The 25987-nt window shown below is 43.3% G+C and overlaps 1 long non-coding RNA gene across 1 annotated transcript; it reads right to left on the bottom strand.

The window, feature by feature from the left end:
- Positions 1–2735: 2735 nt before the first annotated feature.
- LOC122464194 lies at positions 2736–4841 on the bottom strand. Its single transcript, XR_006288133.1, has 2 exons — positions 4765–4841; positions 2736–3796 (listed from the first exon to the last, which is right to left on the bottom strand). It is a non-coding gene; the product is annotated as an uncharacterized LOC122464194 (long non-coding RNA).
- Between the last annotated feature and the right edge of the window lie 21146 nt (positions 4842–25987).

Here is a 25987-nt window from a genome sequence, read left to right as displayed (position 1 = left end):
GCTTTTTTAGCAGTGAAAACAAATCCTAAAATAAGCAGGGGAGGAGTGTTGTGTCTTATCTTGCTACTCTCCACCTTCTGCCCGTGGGGCATGTAAATCTATATTCATTTTCCATAGCCCCAAAATGGCCCAAGAGGTATTATTTTACCCCTTTCAGCTGGTTTTTGATCAAATTTCACGCTCTTTATGTCACTATTGGCCCAAAGACTTACATAGGAGTTGTTGCTGCTTAATCAGTCCAGATTTTTGCCTTGAGTGACAATACTTACTTAGGACTGAAGCCAAATTCTTACTGCTCTGCTGACTCTGCAACAGGTATGAGTTTTGCAAGCAGATGTTGCAAGCAAGGTGGAGTTTGCATCAACCAAGCCCCTCTGAGAGTTAATAAAACAGGTTTGCAGGTAATTAATTGGCTGAGATCAAAAGGGAATATTGCTAACTGACAAGTATTCTTATAAACTCTCTGCTTGGAAAAATAACTTGTCAGATTTTGCACTCTCTCTAGTGTTTTGGCTTAAAATACACTATGGTAATCTTTTATTGTTATGCTGAGTTGAAAACCAATTCATTGTGTTCAAGTTGAAACTCAGGAGGCTAATTTAAATTACTTGAGGATTTCTGTGTTCACAGACAAAGGGCAGCTAACGTCTCAAACTGCTATTTGCCATTCTTTCTATAATAATAGTAACATTTGGTGAGACTAAACAGCCTTTATACATACCATGGAAAATGAAGAAGTACACATGGATTTTCTTTTAATTAACACATTTCTCCTTGGGTTTGCTTTGAAGGATAAAATATAAAGATAGAGGGCCCTCAGTTGATGTTAAGAGGGTTACATATATGTAACTGAGGTTACAATTTGTCTTAGAAGGCCCTTGGATTGTTTGTTCTTTCAATCTGTTGTAAGGCATATCCTCTTGTTACCCTCTAATAATCTCTGAAGATATTCATATTTTTAAATACAACCATATGATGGGGAAATCTCTCATGTTGTCATTTATTTTGATATCTCTGTCCATCCCTTTCATTATAGCCCCAAACAGTGCTTGGTCTTCCCTTGACGCTGCCTGTGTGTTGATACAACCCAGTATGGCAGAAAATCTGATGTCATCTGCAGCTGCAACACCATCTTTCAAAGGAGAAGTCATTAACCCTTCCTGAGAAAATCTCTTTGCAAAGCAGGAATGTCATATTATTAAAACAGCTTCTGCTGCCAAAGTATTTATGCGTCTGTCAGTCTAGATATAGATACCGGGTCAGATTCTCTGCTGGCATCGTTCCACTAAAGTCAATGAAGCTGTGCATCTTAACACCAGCAGAGAATTTGGCCTTTTTATGTGGACTAACTAGTTTATTTTATCTCCTTCATCTCCTCAAACATCTGGCATCATGCAAGCATTTGGTTTCAGCCACAGGGATTCTAAAGGTATATTTCCTTCATAAGGAAATAAACAAAACTAGAAACGTCAACAAAAAAATCAAAGAGTGGTCAGTGGCTGCTGGGGGGGGGGCGGGGGTTAATTTTTATCTTCATCTTAAATATAGAGCTCTGGAAACTCCCCAGGACTTTGTCTTTTGTTTTCCTCCCTTAACTTTGTCCATGTTCCAGGAAAGATGGTATATGTTGTTAGTGAAATGTCACTTGTATGGCCCTAGCATGAGGGTGGACTCATGGTTGCTCAAGCAATGGTAGTAATGGGACTGCACTACTGTACGCAACATGGCTCGATGGGCTGGGAGGGGAGACTGATGCTGAAAGGGCTAATAAATAACCAACATCTGATCTAATTTGCATGGGTGTAAATCAGGAGTAACTGCACTGACCTCAGTAGGAGTTACTGTGGATGTAACACCAGTATAATGACAGCAAAGATCAGCTCATACTGAATGTTCAACCAGTTGCAGTGCATGGTAGTGAGCACATTTTCACACTTTACAGAACAGCATCTATCTCGCTTGGTTCTCATACTATGAGCATATAAACAAAAGAGAAAATCATAGCCCCCTCCTACGCACTGGCCGAGCCCAATATCTCATGCAGCAAGTGCTAAAAGTTTTGTGGTTCTGTTCTGAATGAAAGTTGCATCAAAGAGGGAGAGGGGAAGAGAGTAAAACAACAAAATACAAAAGAAATACTGACAAAGTACGGGCCCCAAATTTACCCTATGTTAAAGATCATGTGGAGCAAAAAAGAAAATGTGCTGCTCCTACTTTCCTTGCGATGGAAGAGAGACAGATTTACAAAAGAGCTCAGCTTCCAAATGGGCACTGAAATAATGGCCAAGTTTTCAGAAATGAGAAGCACACAAACACTAAGCTCCTTTGGGAAAAAAAAAACAAAAAAAACCTCTGTGTCCACACATAAGAGTGCTCCTACGCTTTCACCGTCGTTCCCCTGGTGCAATTTCCCCAGATCTGAGCCATTCTTATAAACACCGTGGCCTGCACCGGTTCAATCTGAGCCATTGCCGAACTAGCGTAGCCAGGAATGGGTAGCAGTACCATTTGATTGGCCTGCCCACCACAACGCTTCTATTGATTTCCCCATTGGCTCTGTCACCTTTCAACCTCCCCCCCACCAGCCTGTTTCAGGTAGGCCTAAGTGAAATCAAGGTGGGACAGGGTCATTCCCTGCTCTGCCTCGTACCTCACCCCTCTTTCTCTGTCCTCATCCCTCAAGGAGGAACACAGTATACATCTGTAGAAAACAAAACTACAGAAGAACCTCAGAGTTACAAACATCAGAGTTATGAACTTACTGGTTAACCACACCCCCCATTTGGAACTGGAAGTATGCAATCAGGCAGCAGCAGAGACAAAAAAACAAAACAAAAATACAGTACAGTATGTGTTAAATGTAAACTACTAAAAAAAATAAATGGAAAGTTTAAAAAAAGATTGATAAGATAAGGAAACTGTTTCTGTGCTTGTTTAATTTAAATTAAGATGGTTAAAAGCAGCATTTTTTTCTTCATAGTAAAGTTTCAAAGTCAATGTTCAGTTGTAAGCTTCTGAAAGAACCACCGACTGTAATGTTTTGTTCAGAGTTATGAACATTTCAGAGTTACAAGGTGTTCGTAACTCTGACGTTCTATTGTATGTTTAGTATATCTTCAACAAACTAATAAAATGTTTTAACAACAACTATTCCTAAGTATTCTGGACCCGCAGATACCCAGCTCTGGAAGAACACATGAGAATGAGATGTAGATGAGCATGTGTGTTATATGCACATGTGAAGATCCATTGTTATGTTTTAAGTAATAGTTGAATGTACAGACAGGGTTGGCAGTGAGGCAGCTGCTCCAGCTGTATTTCCCAGACTCCTGAGAGCTGAAACTGTGCACAGATGCACAAAAAGGCTACTCCACCTCCCTATGCAAATCTTAGCTTTCTTTACCTCCTCATGGTTATTCAAGAACTGTTGGTCACTCCCTTTTTCTCTTACGTGGATAAACAATATTAGGTAAGGACAGAGAGATTAGGGGAGTTGGTGTGTGTCATGGAGGGGCTGCCTGGACCACTCTTGCCTTTTCTCTCACTTTTCCAGGGAGAGACAACCGTTCAACAATGTATTATTAAAACACATATGATTATAAAATACAAATAACACTGTAAATGGAATTAAAACAAGCCTCTTATATCCTGGAGCGTGCCACAGTCAACTTCAGGCTCCCAGACCCACAGTCTGTGCTGCACCAGGGAGGGCGACAATTGGTGTGTCCTCGTTCCATAACATTCTTATAGCAGTCACTGTTCATGGAAAGGGCTCAGATACCATGTGATGGACAACCTGATCAAAACAAATAGGTAGATAGATAGACATGTGAGGCTGTAGACCCTGCCCATCATAATCATTGGAATAGGTGACTGAAGATAGGAAGAGTGCCCATCAAGTTAAAGCTGCATATACAATGTGGTGTGCATTAGTAATTGTGCACAGTCTCTTGTTTCTCAAAATATGCTCCTCAAGACCTGCATCTTTGTATACCCTATTATGTATTTTGTAGGTTTATAGCAGCACAATCATTATGTTTTAATCCTTCAGGACCATTTTCAGTGATGTATTTAAGTGTGTGCTTAATTTTAATCATGCTTCAAGTTAGGCACACACCTAAGCACCTGCTGAATCAAGGCTTTAGTTACAACTCCCTTGTTTTCAAGGGAATGGCTCAGAAGTAAAGGGTGAAGTTTGGCAGGCGGGACAAGGACTCCATCCTGAGCAGAGACCCTCTTTCACACCTTGGTTTTACATTTTTTATGTTACTGAAGCCCCAAATCTCCAGCAAGTTTTGTTGTCTAAAGGCAAAGGGGACAAATGCCTTTTTTTTTTTTTTGGAATTCACCTGACAAACATGGCTAAGTGCTTTTTAATGAAGTTTGTAAAAGAGCTATTCTACATTGGGTAACTGCTCCTTTTGCAAATTAGTAGGGAAAATGTTTAACATCCAAGAAACTGAAGTTTAAGTACTGTTTGTGTATTGAGTATGTAATTATTCTCTAATATCTATATTGTGGTAGTGTGCACAGGCCTCAGTCAGGCTGGGACCCTGTAGCAAGGTCAAAGACTCACCAGTGCAGCACCTCCTGCTGGTAGTCTTGGGAATTAGCTCTTTCCAGCCTTTGGAGCTCTCTCTGCCAGCAGGTGTCTCGTCTGCCTCAGGCCCTGGGTCCCTCCAGGACCCCGGTGCCCTTTACCTCAGGGTTGTGCCCCAGCAGTACCCCCACTCTCTGGGTTTCCCCTCAACCCTCTAAACCCACCTTGCCTCAGTAGCTATTGCCAGTCACCATCTAGCCCCCATTCACTGGGGCAGACTGCAGTCTGTAATGGCCACTCATCATTGGCAAGGGGTTAGGACCAGCTGCCTCTGCCTATTTCCAGGCTGCACCTCTGTAGCCTCAGTACCTTCATAGGCCTTCAACAAGGCCTGCAGCTTGGGGTTTTACCAGGCTGCAGCTCCCTTTGCTTTTCCCCAGCACTGCTTGCTTGTAGTACCATATGTTTCCAAGCAGCTAGGCCCTCTCCCTCCAGGGCTAGAGAGAGACTCCTTCAGCTTCTGGCCCACAGCCCTCTTAGCAGGGCCAGCTGGGCCCTAATTGAGCTGGCCACAGCTGTGGCTCCTTCCCCAATCAGCCTAGCTTGGCTGCTTTTAACCCCTGCCTATCGGAGTGGGGCAGCTGCTCCACTACAGACCCCATTGTCCTAGGTACTGTGCAAACATATTGTAAATGAAGTCCCTGCTCCAAACAGCATGTAAAGTACTGTTGTTTTCATTCAACGTTTATAAAAAATTAGTCAACATCATTACATGCTTAACTCATATTTGCATGCTGTGATTATGTATTTTATACGTATTAATGTTAATTATTTTTAAATGACCATAACACATGGAAATTGCTAATTAGGATGCATAATTATTCTCTCATTGTCATTCTTATATGTTTCTGTGCAGAATGAGGGGCTGAACTGAGGTAGGGCTTGTCTACACTGGTACTTTACAGGGCTGCAACTTTCTCGCTCAGGGGTGTGAAAAAATATCCCCCTGAGCTCTGTAAAGCGCCAGTGTAGACAGTGCACCAGTGCTGGGAGTTATCCCCCTCATGGAGGTGGCTTTTTTACAGCACTGGGAGAGCTCTCAGGAAGCTTTGGGCATGCTTTCATATCAGGGAGGTCCTGTTTAACTGTGGGGCCAGCCAAGGTCAAAGGAAGGGAGGAAGCTGACCCGGAGCAGAGAGAGAATGACTCAGTGGCTACACGATTGTGCTGGAAAGGGGGATCCTGTACCGTGAATGAAGGAATTTGCTGTGTAATATTAATAAATAATTTTATATTGTGAATTCTGTCCAAAGATCTCAAACACTCTACAAATTGATTTGCAAACTTATCACTTCACCAACTACTGAAATGCAGTCCCCTCTAGAAGGGAGGGACATGGCAGCTGTTTAATAGTTCACAGCAACACTACAGAACAGGAAGTGGATACTGCAATTGCAGGAGGAATTTTAGATAGATGCTATTTTCCCAGGTTGGAATTTAAACAGACTAGTGAGGCTAACACTCTTATTTTTGATCAGGGATCTTCTAAAGTGCTCATAATCTTGGTTGTACATTTTATTTGAAAGACTACATCCGGTAGCACAATATAATGTGGGGCATTGGCTTGGTATTATCTTAAGGTTTGAGTTGCACCAGTGTAACTTAGGGCATGGCTACACTTGCAGATGTAGAGCGCTTTGAGTTAAATCCGCCTTCGGAGAGCACAGTAGGGAAAGCGCTGCCGTCTGTCCACACTGACAGCTGCCAGTGCACTGGCGTGGCCACATTTGCAGCACTTGCAGCGGCATTGGGAGCGGTGCGTTATGGGCAGCTATCCCACAGCGTACCTCTTCCCATTTTGGCACTGTGGCTTGTGGAAAGGAGGGGCAGGGCATTCTGGGTCCTGTCCCAATGCCCCGTGATGCACTGGTTCGCATCCCAGCAATCCTTGTGCTTCCCTCCACATTTGGCGCCATCTTTCAACATTTTTTGTACTGCGCGCTCTGTCTTCCCTTTCGGTCTGCGGGAATGGAGCCCGAACTGCTGAGGAATATTCTGACGAGTCTCGCCGGCATGTCACGTTTGGTGGTCGTGTTCTGCCTTATGATCCAAAGTGACAGTGACGGCTCCGACGATGATATCGACTCGAGTAACACATATGACATGAGTTTGCCTGTGGCATTCATGGACATGCTCACCACCGTGGAACACCACTTTTGGGCTCAGGAAACAAGCACTGAGTGGTGTGATCACATCGTCATGCAAGTCTGGGATGACGAGCAGTGGCTGCAGAACTTTCAGATGAGAAAAGCCACTTTCATGGGACTGTGTGAGGAGCTTGCCCCCACCCTGAGGCACAGGGACACGAGATTGAGAGCTGCCCTGATGGTGGAGAAGCGGGTGGCTATTGCAATCTGGAAGCTGGCAACTCCAGACAGTTACCGATCGGTCACTAACCAGTTTGGAGTGGGAAAGTTGACTGCTGGAATTGTGTTGATGCAAGTTTGCAGGGCCATTAATCGCATCCTGCTCAGAACCATGACTCTGGGTAACGTCCATGACATTGTGGATGGTTTTGCACAAATAGGTTTCCCTAACTGCAGAGGGGCGACAGATGGCACACATATTCCAATTCTGGCACCAGCCCACCTCGCCTCCGAGTACGTTAAACAGAAGGGGTATTTCTGTAAGGTTCCAGGCGCTTATGGATCACTGTGGGCGTTTCATTGACATTATCGCAGGCTGGCCAGGAAAGGTTCATGATGCACACATCTTTCAGAACACTGCCCTGTTCAGGAAGCTGCAAGCCGGACTTTTTTCCCAGGCCAGAAGATCACCGCAGGGGAAGTCAAAATGCCCATTGTGATCCTTGGAGACCCCGCTTACCCTTTAATGCCATGGCTCATGAAACTCTACACAGGGAGCCTTGACAGCAGCAAGGAGCAGTTCAACAACAGGCTGAGCCGGTGCAGAATGACTGTGGAGTGTGCTTTTGGCTGTTTAAAGGGGTGCTGGTGATCTCTGTATGGGAAGCTGGACCTGGCCGATGACAGCATCCCTGTGGTTATATCCACGTGCTGTATCCTCCATAACATTTGTGAAGGGAAGGGTGAATGATTCACTCAGGCATGGAACTTGAGATTCAACACCTGGAGGCTGAATTTGAAGAGCTAGAGAGCAGGGCTATTAGAGGGGCCCAGCGCAGGGCTGCAAGGATTAGGGATGCCTTGAGGGAGCAATTTGAGGCTGAAAGCTACCAGTAATGTCTGGTGCCCTGCACGGGAGTGAAGTGCAGTGATTCCAATGTTAGTAGGAATCTGTGTTTGCTATGCTGACTTGCAGTGCCTGTTTCTTTCATGGGCTAAGGTATCTTTTACTTTATGCAATAATAAAGAATGTTTCAAAGCCAAAAAATCCATTTATTGAAAAGAAACACAACTGCTTGGGAAACCAAAAGGGCCAGGGGGTGGGGTGGGGAACTGTACAATCACAGATTTGCATATGTCCTGTTATCACACTCAGTCTTTCTGTCTGGAGTGCTGTGCAATGAGTGCTGCACTTCAGGATGGCTATACTGCATGGTGATGGGGGTTGAGTGCAGTGTGGCTCCCAGCGCTTGGAGCCTGTCTACACTAGCGCTTTAAAGCAGTCAGACTTGCTGTGCTCAGGGGTGTGATTTTTCATACCCCTGAGCCAGCAAGTTACAGCGCTATAAAATGTAAGTGTAGACAAGCCCTTAGAGGGAAGATTGCTGCCATGAAAGGTCCTAATCCAGCAAAGCACTTAAGCATGTGCTTAATTTTAAGTATAGTGATTACTCATATGATTAAAGTTAGGTTTAAGCACTTTGGACTGGGACCTAGATCATTACATCTCCGACTAAGAGAGACTGGTAAGTAATAGAGACCCTAAAACTGGGGGCAACAACTCACATAGCTATATTTTACCAGTACTCTTACTTGACATTCATTTCCTAGGGCAGTGGGAGAAACTGAGAGACAGCAGTGCAGGATAGGGATAACTGGTGAAGACTTGTCAGAGAAGGAACGTCCACTTTTGAGGAAAATCGCCTTGCGCTAGTCACAGAAAAATGACAGAAAAGAAAGGACAGATGACTGTCATGCAGCAATCATGGCCCAGCCCTGACTTCCAACAATCAGACTCCTCAGTCACCAAAGAACTCATTTTAAAAAAAACCGACTGTGAAAGAGATCATCCTCTACCTTGAGGGATCACAGAACCACAGATGGGATTATTGATTCTGGATACCAGAGATATGAAGAGACTACAGTACTTCCAAAGTAAATGCAGGTTAATTGGAATTTAAATAGACTAGTGAGGCTAACACTCTTCTTCTTGCTTGGGGATCTTCTAAAGTGGTCATCATGTGGGCTGCATGTTTTATTTGAAAGACTACATCCAGTAGCACAGCAGAATGCGCTAACAAATCTACCATGTTTAAGCTAGGAGATTCCTTCAGTTAGTTTGAAACTGGTGAAAACTGCCGTTGAGAGAATTCTTCTACCACCGTGCCCTTGGTCTCCAGACTGGAGAAGCTCCCAATCTTTATTCCAAGGTTTTCCTCTCTGTCCATGCCAGCAGAACAACCCTTTTTCCCCACCACAGGGTGTGTTTTTGATGTTGTTGCTGATTGTTTTCATTTTTGGTGTTTTTCTTTTATGGCTTTGAGTCAGCTATCTTTAAAGAGGAGGGTTTGACCATCTGGTTCTGGGAGTAATCAGTGTCTAACAGGCACAACTGGTTTGCACATCATTCTGTGCCTGGTTAAAATAACCAGAACCATCCTTCTCCAGAAAATAAAATGCACCATATGTCAAGTAACTTCAAGCTCGGGGAAGACAGAATGAAATTTATGCAGCACTTGAGAGAGATCTAGGGATTAGCAGAGGGGTGTTATAAGTGAGATCCTAGTTTCAGTCACTCTGATGTTTTATCTTGAAAGGGGAAGAGAGTAGGAAAAATCCAAACAAAACTAAATAGACAGAATCCTGCAAACCCCAGGCTCCTCACCAAGGACTTCTCTTAAAAAAGGAGCGGGGGAAACCCACAACAAAACTCTTTGACTGCATAAGTGTGTTGTACAGATTGGTTGTCTGAGAAGGAACAAGTACACACTAGGAACTGGTTGTGAACTGCCATATACAAGAAAGTGTAATTAGAGGGAGACATTAGAAAGACCTGAATAGGTTCCTCTTTAGGAGGGCACTGCAGCAGGAATGCTTTGCTTTCATCAGTTATTGTGCTGTTGACCATTCAAATTAAATGCTAGATCATTAAAGTTTATTTAACCTACTGGTATCGGTCACTGCTGTGCTTCTAGGGAATGTATTTTTGTCTCATTTTTCTGGCACACATCTTTCAAATTCTTCTGGAAATATGCAGGGTCTGTCTTTTGTGTCCCTCCCAAACTTAACCCTTCCCCCCCACCCCGCCTTTACGAGGACACACTATCTCCTCCCAAGTAGGCTTAACACTGCTTCTGTGAGCAGCTGACAAAGAGAACAAGTAATTTCTTAGCCTTTCAGTGTTGTGCTGCCTCTGTTTTTGTGAGTGGCCTCTGCACCTGTTGTGATAAGCAGAGCTCCCTTCACATTCACATTGAAAAGATGTCAATTCCCCCTCGCCCTTTCTTTTAGTGAATGCCAATAATTAGGAAAAAGACTTGAGGCTGCAGTGGATTCTTTAGCCTTACAAAAATGTGGTGTTTATATGGAGTAAAATGAAGAGAGAGAGAGACAGAGGCATCTTCTTCAACTGTTTTGTAAGTACCCTGTGAAACAGGCTCATAACGTGATCAAAGCAGGACGATCAGTTCACTTAACTGGATTAGGCTTTGCCCCACCCAACCTAGTTTGGCCTGTTTGTACCTCTCTCCAAACTGTATTCCTCTTGTCTAAACTTGTCTGATCATTTGCAACAACCATAATAAAATAACTTACACTGTAAAAAAAAAAAAAGGATACTATTTAGTCTTTAAAAATTGTGTACTTTCATATGCTTTTTAATGTGTGCCTGGCTCTGTTTATAAAATGTAAAAGTTTGTGCTCCTTGTCCAGTATTCCCATCAGAGTAGAAGTGCTGGTGACTTTGGAATTTTATTTGGGTGTGATTTGGAGATCGTACAAATAGCAGACACGTTTCCTCAGACCAGCCTCGAGTTCACCTGTGTTCTGAGTCTGTTGGCACGTCATCTCGATGACAAGGAGAGGTTTGACATTCTGGAAGTGTGACAAGTGCATTCAGTGCAGTGACCATCCTTTACCACTGGTCTGAAAAAGGCACCACGGACAGGGGGGGAAAAGGCTGGAAAGGCTACCCAGCTGCTAACACAATGCAAGCAAAGGCCTTGGCTGCTGTTCAAAGCTGCTCCAAATGAGTGTTTCAATTTAATTCCAAATTAAAAGCAGCTAGTGTTGTGTAGCACAGGGAAAAGATTAGGCATCAATGCTTTCCCCCCCTGACATAATCCTAATGATTGCACTAAAATAAATAAAAGTTAAGCCTTCTTTCCCCCACTACTATATCTAATTCTGTGGCCTGGAGCCAGATTTTTGTAGGTGAAAAGAGGAGAAAGGCCTGAATATTTAAAGCCAAAATCTGCTCATGAGTCTTATCCTCCTGGTTTCACAGGATACATCTATACTTTTTTTAAAAAAACAACAAAAACCTGGGGCAGCAAGTCTCAGAGTGTGGGTCAATTGACTTGGGCTGGTGCTACAGGGCTATAAATAGCAATGTTGATGTTCCTGCATGGGCTGGAGCCTGGGCTCTGATTCCTGGCAAGTGGGGTGGGTTTCAGAGCCCAGGCTCCAACCTAAGTAGGAACATCTACATTATAATTTTTAGCCCTGTAGCGTGAGCCCCATGTGGCCAAGACTGTTGACCTGGGGTCTGAGACTTTTTTTTTTTTTTTTTTTTTTTGCTGTGTAGACATACAATCAGTCTCTCTTCTCTATTTGCTGTTGATATGCTCCACCTCAGGATCCTGCTGAAAAGATCTTCTTGGCAAGCTTAATCTTCCACAAACTCTTAGCTAGCAGGATGAATTGGGGGATCCTGGCGTGGTTACAAACTGACACACATTCAACAAAACAACCCTGATTGGCCTTCCAAGAACTCTGCTCTTTGCCTCCCCAAGCAGCAGGTAGGTACAGTAATACAGCACTCTGATCTGTCTGTAAAATTCCAACTCAGTTATTGGTGGTGGCACATGATACCTTTCAGCAAACAGTGTGATCATGTTTGAGTGGGCCAGAGGGAGCTGTCCCCTTTGGTGGTGGTGTAACAGCATCCAGCTACAGTGAGCCATAACCAATGTAATATGAGCCTGGCCCCTTCTACTCCAGTGGCCAGGCAGATAACAGAAACCAAGCCCTGCGAGAGGTAGGAAAAATGGATATGCCCTTCTAGGGGCTTGTTCTTCATAATGAGTCCAAAGAGTGAGCAGAAAACATTTAAACCAGTATCTCTGAGGGTCCTATGGAACTACTGAATTAAAAGGCTGCGTTCACACTGAGATCTCACTATGACTTGGGCGTTGGGGGGGGGGGGGGAAGCAACAGTCAGAGCTGATATACATTTTTCTATACTGCCTACCTCCGTGGTAACGTTGGCTAAGGCATGTGCTGCTGCCACAGAAGTCAATACAACTGTTGATTTAAGTGGAGCAGTATCACATCTTAAGTATTTCAAGACCACCTATAGTGACTGGTCCACATAGAAGAGGAGAGCCCATTAGTATTAGCAGCTAAGGAGCTATTCCTTTAGCTCGAGTGGTAGAAGCCTGTCCTTTTGGTGCTGGAGGTTCCAGGTTCAATCTCTGCTAACAGTATGTTGTGTGGTACATTACAAAGAACTAAGAGCAAGAGACAGAAAGAGCAACCTTCGACAAAAAAAACACACTTTATAAATGCTTGGTTCTTCTGTTAAATATTGTAGAAATGTGCTGACTGTTCTTTTTGTTGTTTGTCCTCTTTGGGTTTTGTGGGGTGAGTAGTGGAGGGGTGAGGAAATTTGCCAAGGGAATCATGATCCATGGGAATCGTGACAGGACATTTAAGCCATCGGGATCATGAGAGAGTGCAGGGGTGGGTTGTCTGTGGATTGTCAGAGAGAAGATGTATTTAAAGGCCTCACAAGAAAGAAGAAAAAGGAGATGATGATAAACCTGTTAAGTGTGTGTGGATGCGTGTGCAAATGATAAATTACTCGTACCAACAGTATACTGCTGGTTGTATCTGTACAAGTCCAATAGTCAGGACCTGAAATCCCAGGCACATCACCTCGTAGTATCTCCTCTTACTCTGCACTTACTGCATTGAAATCCCTATGTCTCCTTTAAATCATCATTGGGAAGAAGGGTCCAGCCCAATCATCTCTTTGTACTTCTTTTGAATCAGGCACTACAGTGACGACACATGACAGAGGCTGAAATGGCCTAAAGGATCAAAGACAAGTGGAGCAAGAGTGGGACTGTAGTAGTAATTCATTCCATCTGTATATACCTGTTTTTTTTTTCCTCAGTGTAAATTTGGGGCTCACGAAAGGTACCAGCCTGTCAGCTCCAGAGAATGAAGTCCTGTATTTTTCCAAAGAACAAGTACACACGATCAGCAGCAGTGCAAATTGCCTGCCTGCCCTACCCTGCCAGTAGGACTCAGTGGGACCATGGTATTGTTTTGCATTCCAGTAGTGCCTAGAAGCATCCAGTGAGATTGATTCCATTGAGCTAGGACTGTAAAAAGACAAAGGGGCAGCCCCAGGCCCAAAGAACTTGCAGCATAAATAGACAAGAGAGATGTGGGAAACAGAGGTGAAGTGACTTGCCTAAGGTCACACTGTAGGTGAATAGCAGGGGTCAGGAATAGAACCCAGCTCTCCTGCAGCCGAGGCTGGTGCTTTTCCCACTGAGCCATGCTCTCTCTCTACGGGGTCTAGAGCTGGAGGTGGAGGCGTAATTGGCAGCTCAAATAGACGTATTCACACTAGCTCTCATTGAGTCAGCATGCTAAAAATAACAGTGTAGCTGCAGCAGCCACCAGAATATATAACTAAGGGCCAGCAATATCATTCCATGGCCATTGCTCACTTTCCGTTGCTGGTCTCAGTCTTGAAGGAGGAGTCAGCGCTGGGGTGAAAGAGTCACTTTGGGAGTGCAGGGTGGCCTTTCAAAGGGGTTCAGAGCAGGCCCAGAACTGGTCAGGTGAGAACTGACTTGTCTGGAGAACCCCTCTGAACCATTCTCATAATGCTCATTGAAATTCGAGGACTTGGATTTTGAGAATTATCAATCTGCAAGTGCACAGAACCCAGAGCAAACAGGAAAATGTACATTTAAACTCACACGTGTGCTGGATGCCTCTTGTACTCCTCTAGCAGAGCCATAAATAGGAAGAGTAATTTAACTTCTGCTGCAATTACACAGTTTTAATTTTTTTCCTTTGTTCTCCCTGGTTTGATTTGATGTGGTAGAGCCTACACACTGTTCTTTTCTGTCTGCTTTTGCTCTTCCCTTTCCTCAAGATACAAGAAATTTGTTTGAATTATTTTAATTAGCAAATGCATTATTCAAATAGTAGCTGTGGCAGAAATACTTTTATTCTAGTAGCCAGTTCATTTTTATTGGAACAGCTGCTGCCAGACACCTCTGTACTGATTCAGGATTAACCCAGCCCTGAAATGGGCTGTGTGACGTGCCAGTGGTGATTTCCAAATGAGACCGGTTTAACATAGTTTCTTCTGGTGTGGGCAGGAGGAGGTTCCATTTTGATTCCCCTGGGAGAGCTGCTGCCACTAGTTAGTAGACCCAACAGCCAGTTCTAAGGCTGTTTTTCAGAGATGAGGAACTTAGACTCAGAGCATTAGCTCTTTGAGGCAGGTACTGTCTTTGTTCTGTATTAATACAGTGCCTGCCACAATGGGGTCCTAGTCTATGATGGCGCCTCAAGGAGTGCATGGGTTTTTGTTTTTAATCCTCCTGCACTCTCAGGTGCCTAGGATGTTCACCAGTTTCTGCCATTTATTTCGATCTTGTGCTGCTCTGTTCAGACTTCTGACCATCATGTTGGTGTATTTGGTATTTTTCTCTGTTGCTCTAGGGCATGTTTCTCTAAGTCACCCATTTTTTTCTCTTTCCAGTTGGTGTCTCTGTTATCACTTAATGTGGTACTTGTGTTAGTGGCATCCTTTAAAGTGTGTCTTAAATATGTTGTCTTCTTCACCATGTCTGATGTTGCAATGAACTCTTTCTAATGGACTCTGCAAATCTTCTTCAAGCATTTCTTTTTGAATGAGTTGATCTTCGTATCAGTTGTTGTGGACTTCCATGAGTCTGTTCCATGGAAGAGGACAGACATGATGCTAGTATTACAAATTTTTGTTTTTGCATTGTTACTGCAATACCAATAAATAATAGTAATAACATTTTGTATTTGGATAGTGCCTTCCATTCAAGGATCACTATCACATTTTGTAAAGTGCTTGAACTTACTCTCTGGAGACCCCTGAAAGGTAGGCCAGACTTCTTAAGCTGTTTTACAGATGGGAGAAACTGATGCACAGATCATTCAAGCAAGTTGCTTGAGATCACACAAGAAGACTGTGGCAGAACTGGGACGGAAAACCACATCTCCTGACTCCCAATCTTGTGTATTATCTACAAGTTTATCATTTCAAATGCATTGTTACAGTATTTTTATTACGGATGTGCTTGGTTCTGTACAAGATGTGTAAGGCTGACTTTCCCTGCCGAAGCAAATGTGCTAATCTAAGCACATTGCTCCCCTAGATAGAAACTCTTGTTTGCGACTAGGAGTTAAACTTCTCCCAAACCTTGCCCTGATCCTGCAAAGAGAGTCCCGTGGACAGACTCCTGAGGGAATTTGCATGGAAAATGTCCAACGATACAGTTTTCTTTGCAGAATCAGGGCCTTAGCATTGTAAGCATATCAAGGAAGATTTAATGAGCCATTATAAAATCATCCCTCCTTAGTACAAGCTTAGAAAATCAAGTTAACTTTCCCCTCAGTTTAAACAGTTAAATAACATATAAAGCTCTGAATATAATTGCAGTTTGCTCCTAGGATGAGAAAGTGAGGGCTAAAATGATACAATGGAGAGAAACAGGTATCCATTGGGATGCTCTTTTTGGCAGCTCTGCAGATTCCATATTCTGGTTTCTCTCATGCAGAAGCCCAGAACAATCTGTGATGTGCATTTGATTAAAACTCCACACGCATTTTAAATGCTGATTCTTAGAATCACAACATGGAAGTGGCTGAGCCTGGGATCCACTGTGTAGGATATGCCACAGAATCAATATAATCATACCTTAAATTCCAGAGCCGGTATCCAAAAAGATCTTCTGATGGTGGTGTCAGCGAAGCTGAGAAGGGAGAGATGACAGACACTAACGCAAACAATGCTGAAATGGATACATGCACATAGATTTAGGTTGACTTGGGGGAAAATAAAACCTGGTTCCTTCCTTCCTACCCACCTTATCTGTAATATAGTGCTGATGGATTGATTACCATGCTGGCACCCATTTGTTATTGTAAGGCCATATGTGTACAGATCCAACTTAGGATTAGGTACCTCCTCCGTTATATCACATCCATCTCAGTTCATTAAATATCCCTCATCTGTTCCACCACCTGCTCCTCTCTTTCCTGACCCCAGGACCCATGCTTATTTATTCTCTTCTCTTTGTTTTCTGCTTGTTTCCCTTTTAATTACATTTCTTGATCTTTTTCTCTATTAATTATTTTTCAGTAGAGCTGGTCAGAAAATGTCCATGAAAATGAAACTTTGATGAAAAATGAAAAAAAAGGTCCTCAGAACACATCTTATTTTGATTTTCTCAGTTTTATAGTCGGGATCCCTATGAAGCCTGTCTCTTCACTTAGGAGCAGCTCCTAATCCCACTGAACTCAATGGAAATAGTGTCTGGTTCCTAGTCTTAAATCACAAGTGAAAACACAGAGGAAGGATTTAACAGGTTCCTTCACTGCTGTCTGGAAGTTTTTACCTTCAGCTGTGATCTTGTCTGATCTCACAAACTCAACAGCGCTGGACCTGTTCAGTATTTGGATGGAAAACAGAGTCCGCAGCAAGCTGGGTTGTAATTTAGGGTCCCAATCCTGTAAGTGAAATGAGCCATTGCACCTGAGCAGAGTCACTTGCAGATCTGGGGCCTTCGTAAAAGGGCATTTTCCTGAGTCACTGCTGAATCAATGCCTAGACTCTGTTAATGCTGCTGCTACTAATTATTATTTATTTCTATTACAGTAGCTCCTAGGGACCCCAGCAAAAATAAAGGCCCCATTGTGCTAGGCTCTGTACTACCACATTGAGAGACAGTTCCTGCCCCAAAGAGTTTACAGTCTAAATAGACAAGACAGGTGGGATATAGAAGTGAAGTGACTTGCCCAAGGTCACGTAGCCGGGATTAGAATCCAAGTCTCCTGAGTCCCAGTCAATGCTTTATCCACTAGACCACATTGCCTCCAGAGCTAATGATGAGTGACTCAGAGCTCACAAAGCAGTTAATTAACAAAGAGCATTATGAGGCCCAGTGAGTTCAAGTCACTTGTCAAAAGCTTGGGCAGGTCTACCCTACAGGCCTCAGTCGACCTAAGTTATGCAACTCCAGCTGCGTGAATAACATAGCTGGAGTCGATGTACCTTAGGTCGACCTTGTGCGGCGTCTACACCACGCTGGGTCGACGGGAGACTTACGTCATGCTTCTCATTCTGGTAGAATTCCAGAGTTGATGGGAGAGTGATTGGCAGTCGATTTAGTGGGTCTTCACTAGACCAGCTAAATCGACCCCCAGTGGCTTGATCGCCGTGCATCGATACTCTGGTAAATGGAGACAAGCCCTCAGAGTAAGCAAGTGAAACCCTAGGTTTCCTGACTCCCTGCTGTTTGCTGGGTCTACAAAAGAACAGTTGGCCAGGTGTAAGGGAGATCAGTGATACTGGGGGACCCTTTTTTTAATTTTTTTTTTACTTAACAATTTAAACAAGCTTTTGAAGTGTAAAATAGATTAATCATACAATACATATAGTATTGAAGCCATGTTTATAAATTTCCTAATTTGGAAGATAAATGGAGGGATTAAAAAACAAATGAGGTGGGGGAGAATGAAAAAGGTACAAAAGAAAGGCAAGAACAGGGAGAAACATAGAAATGTAGGGCTGGAAGGGACCTCAAGAAGCCATCAAGTCCAGCCCCCTGAGCAAAGACAGGACCAAGTATACCATCCCGGACAGGATGTCCAGCCTATTCTTAAAAATTACAATGATGGGGATTCCACAACCTCCCTTGGAAGCCTATTCCAGAGCTTAACTACCCTTACAGTTAGCAATATTTCCCTAACATCTAAGCTAAATCTCCTTTGCTGCAGATTAAGCCCATTACTTCTTGTCCTACCTTCAGTGGACATGGACAACAATTGATTACCATCCTTTTTGTAATAGCTTTTAGCATATTTGAAGACGGGGAGGGGAGGGACCTACAGTCTTCTTTTCTCAATACTAAACATGCCCAGTTTTTTTAACCTTTCCGCATAGGTCAGGTTTTCTAACCCTTTTATCGTTTCATTGCTCTCTTTGGGACTCTGTCCAATTTATCCATATCTTTCCCGAATGGATCCCAAAAAACGTTGGTTTTTTTTGTGTATCAGGACAAGGGAACATAGCTGCATTGTGCTGATGAGTCTAGAAAGGCACATCCCATTTCCAAGGTTGCACTTCTGAGCCTGCTTAAGCATTAGCAACCAGAGAGGTGCAAAACAACTAGCAGATTCTGGCCTTCCCTTACAGTAAGGCTAATGGATCAAGACAGTTTGCCTCAGATCACAAATGAACCAGATCATTTGTCAGCAACTGTTTTTCTTTTCCTTTCAATGTGGGTCACACAAATTGTGATTGGAGTTTAGATTTGGGTTTAACTCATTTTAAAACAACTCCACTGCTGTCAGTAAATCACTGCAAACATGCAGCAGCTGAAATGTAATGGGATTACCCTGTGTTGTGACCCCTGCTGAGTAAACAGGACAGGGAGAAGGCTTTGTATCCTTGTCAGGGGTACCAAAATTGTTTTGCCCTTTGTCTGTTGAAAAGGTTACATCTCATGTTATGGTTTGTTTTGATTTAGTGACTCTTAAAGTTACTAGTTGAGTAGAGTTCCCTGAAAATCAAAAGGAAGTAATTTCCATCCCCCTCCCGGCACTTTCTACCTTTACAGTGGTGGAATGTCATGCACGCATTTAACTTTTCACATTTTTGGGTTAGGTGTATTCTTGTAATATCTCATTTTTCATATTAATAGTGTTAACAGCATACCGAGCCTTCATTTTAAAGGCCATTTGTTTTTTCTGAGCTCTAGTTGGCCCAAATTCACCTCCCAGGACATTGCAGTTGGGCTCATGAGAATGGTGTCGGGTCAATCCGCAAGTTCTGTCCCCTGTTGTCCTCATATGGAGGATGGGATTTTCCCCGGCCTTGAAGGGAATAAAGTGTAAAATGGGCTGTGTGTGTGTAGCCTGAGCACAACGTCTCATTGGCTCAGTTCAGGGAGTTAATCCATCCCTAACTAGGGAGAATAGGGAGGAATTCTACATTAGGAAGGGAATGAGTTGGAGCAGAGATGGAGGAATCCAGGAAAGGAAGATGCTGTGCGTGGGATGTGACTGGAGTTTTGGGGAGCGGGGCTCGTCTTGACTATGGCCCAACCTTTCTCTTGGCTGTTTCAGTTTTGTTCTGGAGAAAGAAACTGTAATGGATTGAATACATTTTTAGTTAAAATGTGGACCAAGCCCAAAACCACCAGTGCTTTGGGTAACTCCAGGTCTAGAGTGTCTGTAATAAGCCAAATCAAAAGTGAGGATTGCAACACACTCTGGGGTAGTGTGGATGAAGGTCTGCACCTGAATCTGAATTTAGAGGCTTGCTTCATAATGAGTCCAACTCAAAAAAGTCTCACATACTGAAGAATGTCACCTCCTGATCCAGATCTGTAATTGCATCTCCAATCTCTGTTGAAGGAAAGATCCCCGTGAAAATGTAAATGTGTCAATTCAACTGGAAATAGGAATGCATGTAAATTAGTATGGAGAGAATTACTTTAGTATGTTAGAACCTAGCATATGTAACAGCTTGAAGACAGCATACGATAGTGACCCATTTTGCATCTAATGGGAAGAAAGGAGAGCAGCAGAATACGGACCCTGGACTTCAGAAAAGCAGACTTTGACTCCCTCAGGGAACTGATGGGCAGGATCCCCTGGGAGAATAAGATGAGGGGGAAAGGAGTCCAGGAGAGCTGGCTGTATTTTAAAGAATCCTTATTGAGGTTACAGGGACAAACCATCCCGATGTGTAGAATAGTAAACATGGCAGGCGACCAGCTTGGCTTCACAGTGAAATCCTTGCTGACCTTAAACACAAAAAAGAAGCTTACAAGAAGTGGAAGATTGGACAAATGACCAGGGAAGAGAACAAAAATATTGCTCAGGCATGCAGGAGTGAAATCAGGAAGGCCAAATCATACTTGGAGTTGCAGCTAGCAAGAGGTGTTAAGAGTAACAAGAAGGGTTTCTTCAGGTATGTTAGCAACAAGAAGAAAGTCAAGGAAAGTGGAGGCCCCTTACTGAGTGAGGGAGGCAACCTAGTGACAGAGGATGTGGAAAAAGCTAATGTACTCAATGCTTTTTTTGCCTCTGTCTTCACGAACAAGGTCAGCTCCCAGACTACTGCACTGGGTAGTACAGCATGGGGAGGAGGTGACCAGCCCTCTGTGGAGAAAGAAGTGGTTCGGGACTATTTAGAAAAGCTGGATGAGCACAAGTCCCTGGGACCGGATGCGCTGCATCCAAGAGTGCTAAAGGAGTTGGTGGAAGTGATTGCAGAGCCATTGGCCATTATCTTTGAAAACTCATGGCGATTGGGGGAGGTCCCAGACGACTGGAAAAAGGCTAATGTAGTGCCCATTTTTAAAAAAGGGAAGGAGGAGGATCCTGGGAACTACAGGCCAGTCAGCCTCACCTCAGTCCCTGGAAAAATCATGGAGCAGGTCCTCAAGGGATCAATTTGGAAGCACTTAGAGGAGAGGAAAGTGATCAGGAACAGTCAGCATGGATTCACCAAGGGCAAGTCATGCCTGACTAATCTAATTGCCTTCTATGACGAGATAACTGGCTCTGTAGATGAGGGGAAAGCAGTGGACGTGTTGTTCCTTGACTTTAGCAAAGCTTTTGACACAGTCTCCCACTGTATTCTTGCCAGCAAGTTAAAGAAGTATGGGCTGGATGAATGGATGATAAGGTGGATAGAAAGCTGGCTAGATTGTTGGGTTCAACGGATAGTGATCAATGGCTGCATGTCTGGTTGGCAGCCGGTATCAAGTGGAGTGCCCCAAGGGTCGGTCCTGGGGCTGGTTTTGTTCAATATCTTCATTAATGATCTGGAGGATGGTGTGGATTGCATCCTCAGCAAGTTTGCGGATGACACTAAACTGGGAGGAGAGGTAGATACGCTGGAGGGTAGGGATAGGATACAGAGGGACCTAGACAAATTAGAGGATTGGGCCAAAAGAAATCTGATGAGGTTCAACAAGAACAAGTGCAGAGTCCTGCACTTAGGACGGAAGAACCCCATGCACCGCTACAGACTAGGGACCGAATGGCTTGGCAGCAGTTCTGCAGAAAAGGACCTAGGGGTTACAGTGGATGAGAAGCTGGATATGAGTCAACAGTGTGCCGTTGTTGCCAAGAAGGCCAATGGCATTTTGGGATGTATAAGTAGGAGCATTGCCAGCAGATCGAGGGACGTGATCGTTCCCCTCTATTCGACATTGGTGAGGCCTCATCTGGAGTACTGTGTCCAGTTTTGGGCCCCACACTACAAGAAGAATGTGGAAAAATTGGAAAGAGTCCAGCGGAGGGCAACAAAAATGATTAGGGGACTGGAACACATGATTTATGAGGAGAGGCTGAGGGAACTGGGATTGTTTAGTCTGCAGAAGAATGAGGCGGGATTTGATAGCTGCTTTCAACTACCTGAAAGGGGGTTCCAAAGAGGATGGATGTAGACTGTTCTCAGTGGTATCAGATGACAGAATGAGGAGTAATGGTCTCAAGTTGCAGTGGGGGTAGTTTAGGTTGGATATTAGGAAAAACTTTTTCACTAGGAGGGTGGTGAAACACTGGAATGTGTTACCTAGGGAGGTGGTGGAATCTCCTTCCTTAGAAGTTTTAAGGTCAGGCTTGACAAAACCCTGGCTTGGATGATTTAGTTGGGGATTGGTCCTGCTTTGAGCAGGGGGTTGGACTAGATGACCTCCAGAGGTCCCTTCCAACCCTGATATTCTATGATTCTATGTAACTAGGGGAATTGTGTAAGAGAAATATTTTATGTATCTGAAACAACATTTTAAGTGAGTCATAATCTCTTGAAAAATTTCCCCCCTTCAGACCCTTAATCATTTCAGGAAACCACATTAAGATATAGACTGGCAAAAATGCTGTATGTCTTTCAGACCCTGACAAAACACAAACTGCTACTTCTTTCCGCTCCTGGCCAGAATATAACCGCCACACCAGTGTACTTGCATTTTTATACAAGATGGGGGTGGGGATGTGAGTGCGTTAAAATAATGATGAAGGATTATGACAGATTTTTATGGCAAGTCCATCAAAATCCCAAACAGAAAATTGGAAAAATTACTTTTGTGGAAAATACAAGCCCAATCCTGCCACCCTCATTCATGTGAGTAGTGCCATTGAAACTGATGGGATTATTCATGTGAGTAAAGGATGTTGGATTAGACCCAATCTCTTTGTCTAATATTTAATTATGTACCATCAGAATCATGTCAAACATGAAAAAGCAATAAAAAAACCCTAAAATGTCATCAGGCAGCATCAGTGAGTGTAGCAATATGAATACATTCAACTTTTATATGTGTGGCATGCTGACTTGTATGTGTAAATCTCTGCTGGTAATAATTTGCAAAAGATACATTTTCATTGTATCATTGCACACGTTCAAACAAATTACTATGCATGTTTTGCCAATTAGTACACAAATAGTGCAGTACTGTGCATTATTTTATGCTTTGATTGGGGATGTGGAACAATGGGGGATGCCTATCTTTTTAGTTCTCTAGTGGACACTGAGGCCTTGTCTTCACTGTATTTTTTCCCTTGGGGATAACTAACACACTTGAGCTATTCTGAGGTAAAAACACAATAAAGACCAGGCACTTCAGTTTTACCACAAGGTCAGTCTCGGGCAGGGATAGGGCTGACGTCGGGAAGTTTACCTTGTGGCAAACCTAAAGTTCTAGGCCTTCAACTGTGGTTTTTACCGTGGGATAGCTCATGGACGTTAGTTACTTGTGTGGGTTGTTGTGCTTTTTTTTTTAACCTCCGGGTTTTTTAGCTGTCGAGACAAGGCCTGATAAGATGTTGGCCTTATGCATTTCTAAAAGAAGTCAGGAGTCGGATTGAAAGAAGACAGCCTCTCTCCATCGCACATACTCTCTGGGAGTAACTGTGGGTCTCTCAAGGGGATTACATCAGTGCTTGATACAATACTTTCCAAAGTTGCATCAGTTGTGGTAACTTTTGCCAGCGCTTTCTGGGGGGATTGAAGTTTTAATTAGCAGCTCCATGGGGAAGGTTGGGCAACCAACTCTGGAAAATATGGGGGGAAAATGTTACTAATAGGAGGAGAGGGTGAAAAAAATGGTGATCACTTCCTAGATCTTTAGCAAGGTGTGTGTAGCAGGTTACAGTTTTATATTAATGTATAAAGAGAACATATGGTTAACAAGAGCAGGTAAATAGACTAGTAATCCCTACGTTTTAGCGGTTATATTGCACACTAATAAATATAGTAATTATACACCATGATTGTTTCTGTACCAGATGTATCTCTCATTACTTTTATATACATTCCACTTCTATGCCTTAAACGTTTGGCTTAAAGCAAAACAAGTTCCTCTGTGCATGTGTGCACACATGTTGAGTTTAAGTTCCTCACTCTAACCTTTGCTTCAGCGTTTCATGCTGGGCTTCTATTGCTTTCATTGATTTTTGACAATTATTAAAATTTTAACTGAGTGACTATAATCTGTCACCAATACATGCTGTAAATAACATAGTTTATATGTGGCAGGCAGCCGGGAATAGGGCTCGAGGTGTTTCAAAAACTAGCAGAAGTCCTCACACCTTTTAGGTTGTGTATCCCCCCAACTTTACTGGTGTCTGCTTTAAGAAGGATTGTTATGGAGAACAGCACTGATGAAAACTGGATGATAGCAGATGTTTCCTTTCGCTGAATGGCTCTGCTAATCATTATGTTTTACTCTATGGGACTTTTTGTTCATTTACCAGGTTTATTCCTAGATTACATATTTGTTTTGATAGGTTTTTATGATAAATACAGGCATTCTGTAAAGAGCAGGCCCCACCATATTTTATGCAGTTTTGTTTACAGAAGTGGGCCTCATTGAACCTGCATATACAATATCCTTTCAGGATTCCTAGGCAGGAGTGGAGAGGACAGATGGTAAACCAGACCCAGGGTCCTAGTTTACAAGGGGATCCTCAGATAAGACACAAGGAGTGATAGGCTGTTTAAAAAGTCTGCCCTCTAATGCTTTTGTCCTTGACCACAGTTAGCTGTTTTTATTGTTGTTATTGCTCTTGTAACTTCAGTAAAACAATTTCAGGGATTTGAAGTAAATCAAGGTGCAGAAATCTCTCTGGTCTGCTTCATATGGCCTCTCTGTCTCTTCCTCTCTCTGTATAGTGAGAAATAGATATATGTTGAATTAATTTACGAAATACATACTAGATATGAACTTTGGGGATGTTTGAAATGTGAGCCTGGATCCAGGTCCAAATTTTGCAAATGGCTGCTATGGCTCAGGTGCCAAACCCAAACTCCAGAACCAAACCCCACTGAGATTTGGGGCCAGAGAGGTATGGATCAGCATTTTATAGCTTGATTCTGCCTCTGATTGATAAACATTTTTATTGTGCTTTAATCCTGGGAATAAGATGTTAAATTAAGAGGAGGCCAGTCACATATTTTGCTGTTTATGATACATATGTATATATCAAATATACATGCACACTATTTCCTATTAAAAAGTGTTCATGTGTAGATTATGAAAGAAAAAGAGGTATGAGAATGGAAGTTGCAACGTAATGTTCTGTAGCTTCTTGCCTTTTATCTGTCCTGTTGTATAGGTTTACCTGTCTTGTTGTTTGAAGGTGCTGTTGAATGGCTGCTCGTGCAGTGATGCCAAGATTATTTTTTTGATCAAGACAAGGATATTTCTTCTGGGAAATGTGTTAAGATTGCATCAGCTGGATGCTGTGAGGCCAGGGCTGTCCCTGCACTGGGTCTCTCAAGGAAGCATGGAAGTCCTTTGTGTGCTAAACATACCAGCTTGTTATATCTTTTTTTAATGTTGTTTCTTTTTTATATTGAAAGGGGGAAGGGGCTGCTAACTGAACTTCTATGTTAGGCTGCAGTTACCTGGATTCTGATCAGTTAAATTGCTAAATCTGGTCTCCGGGAGTTTCTGAACTCATAATCTGTGCTTTTAGTTGGGAAGTAGCATGGGTTGCCTTTGAAGGCAGACACGTGTGGAGAGGCAGGTACAATAAAGCCAGTGCGAAGAGGTGTGCATTGCTATTCCTTGTACCAGCTTGTCTCCCTGCTCCGCATGGGTGATTCACCCCAAAAGAGGGCAGGCAAAAGAGGCCACCACCCTCAGCGTTTTCCATTATGAGAGCAACTGTAGTTTCTGGCCCAGCTTCTCACTGAGAGAGGCTGTTGAGGGAATGCACTGAATCACCACCCTACTGACCACGTCCCTGCTTAGTGTACATCACCCTTTTTTGGGACATGAGATCTACAGGCTCCTCTCTGCAACAACACCCTTACTGCCAAATGGCTATTTCAGCATGAACCTCTTTCCCCCCCAGAAACCATTTTCAACTCAAGCTGTAAATATGCCCTAGGGAGTTCGCTGCTACAGGCTCCCAATTTCAGCTTCTTATTTGGAGTTCATCTGATAGCCATGGTTGTGGCTTAGCAGCATTCTGGGTAGCGCTGATTCATGAAGGCCCCTGTGTTTCTGCACGGCAGCAGAATGCTTTCTATTTTGTTCCCAGGGCAAACTACTTTAAGTGGAAAGGGGTGCATTGGAAAGCTATTCAAGAGGGGAGGCAGAAGCTTCCTCTAGCCCCCATCTTTATGCTAATTATATTTTATTGGCAAAGCCTATGACTCATGACTTTAAGGGTTCCTTCCTTCAAGTAGCAAGTGTATGACAAGCCAGATTCACAGCTGATTTATGCCCCAAGCAATCTTATGGGGCTGACCTTTACCCACGCCTATGCC

Source organism: Chelonia mydas, chromosome 2 (assembly GCF_015237465.2).
Source record: "Chelonia mydas isolate rCheMyd1 chromosome 2, rCheMyd1.pri.v2, whole genome shotgun sequence".
NCBI lineage: Eukaryota > Metazoa > Chordata > Testudines > Cheloniidae > Chelonia > Chelonia mydas.
The sequence above is the reverse complement of the archived record's forward strand: the minus strand, read 5'-3'. Positions and strand labels throughout refer to the sequence as shown.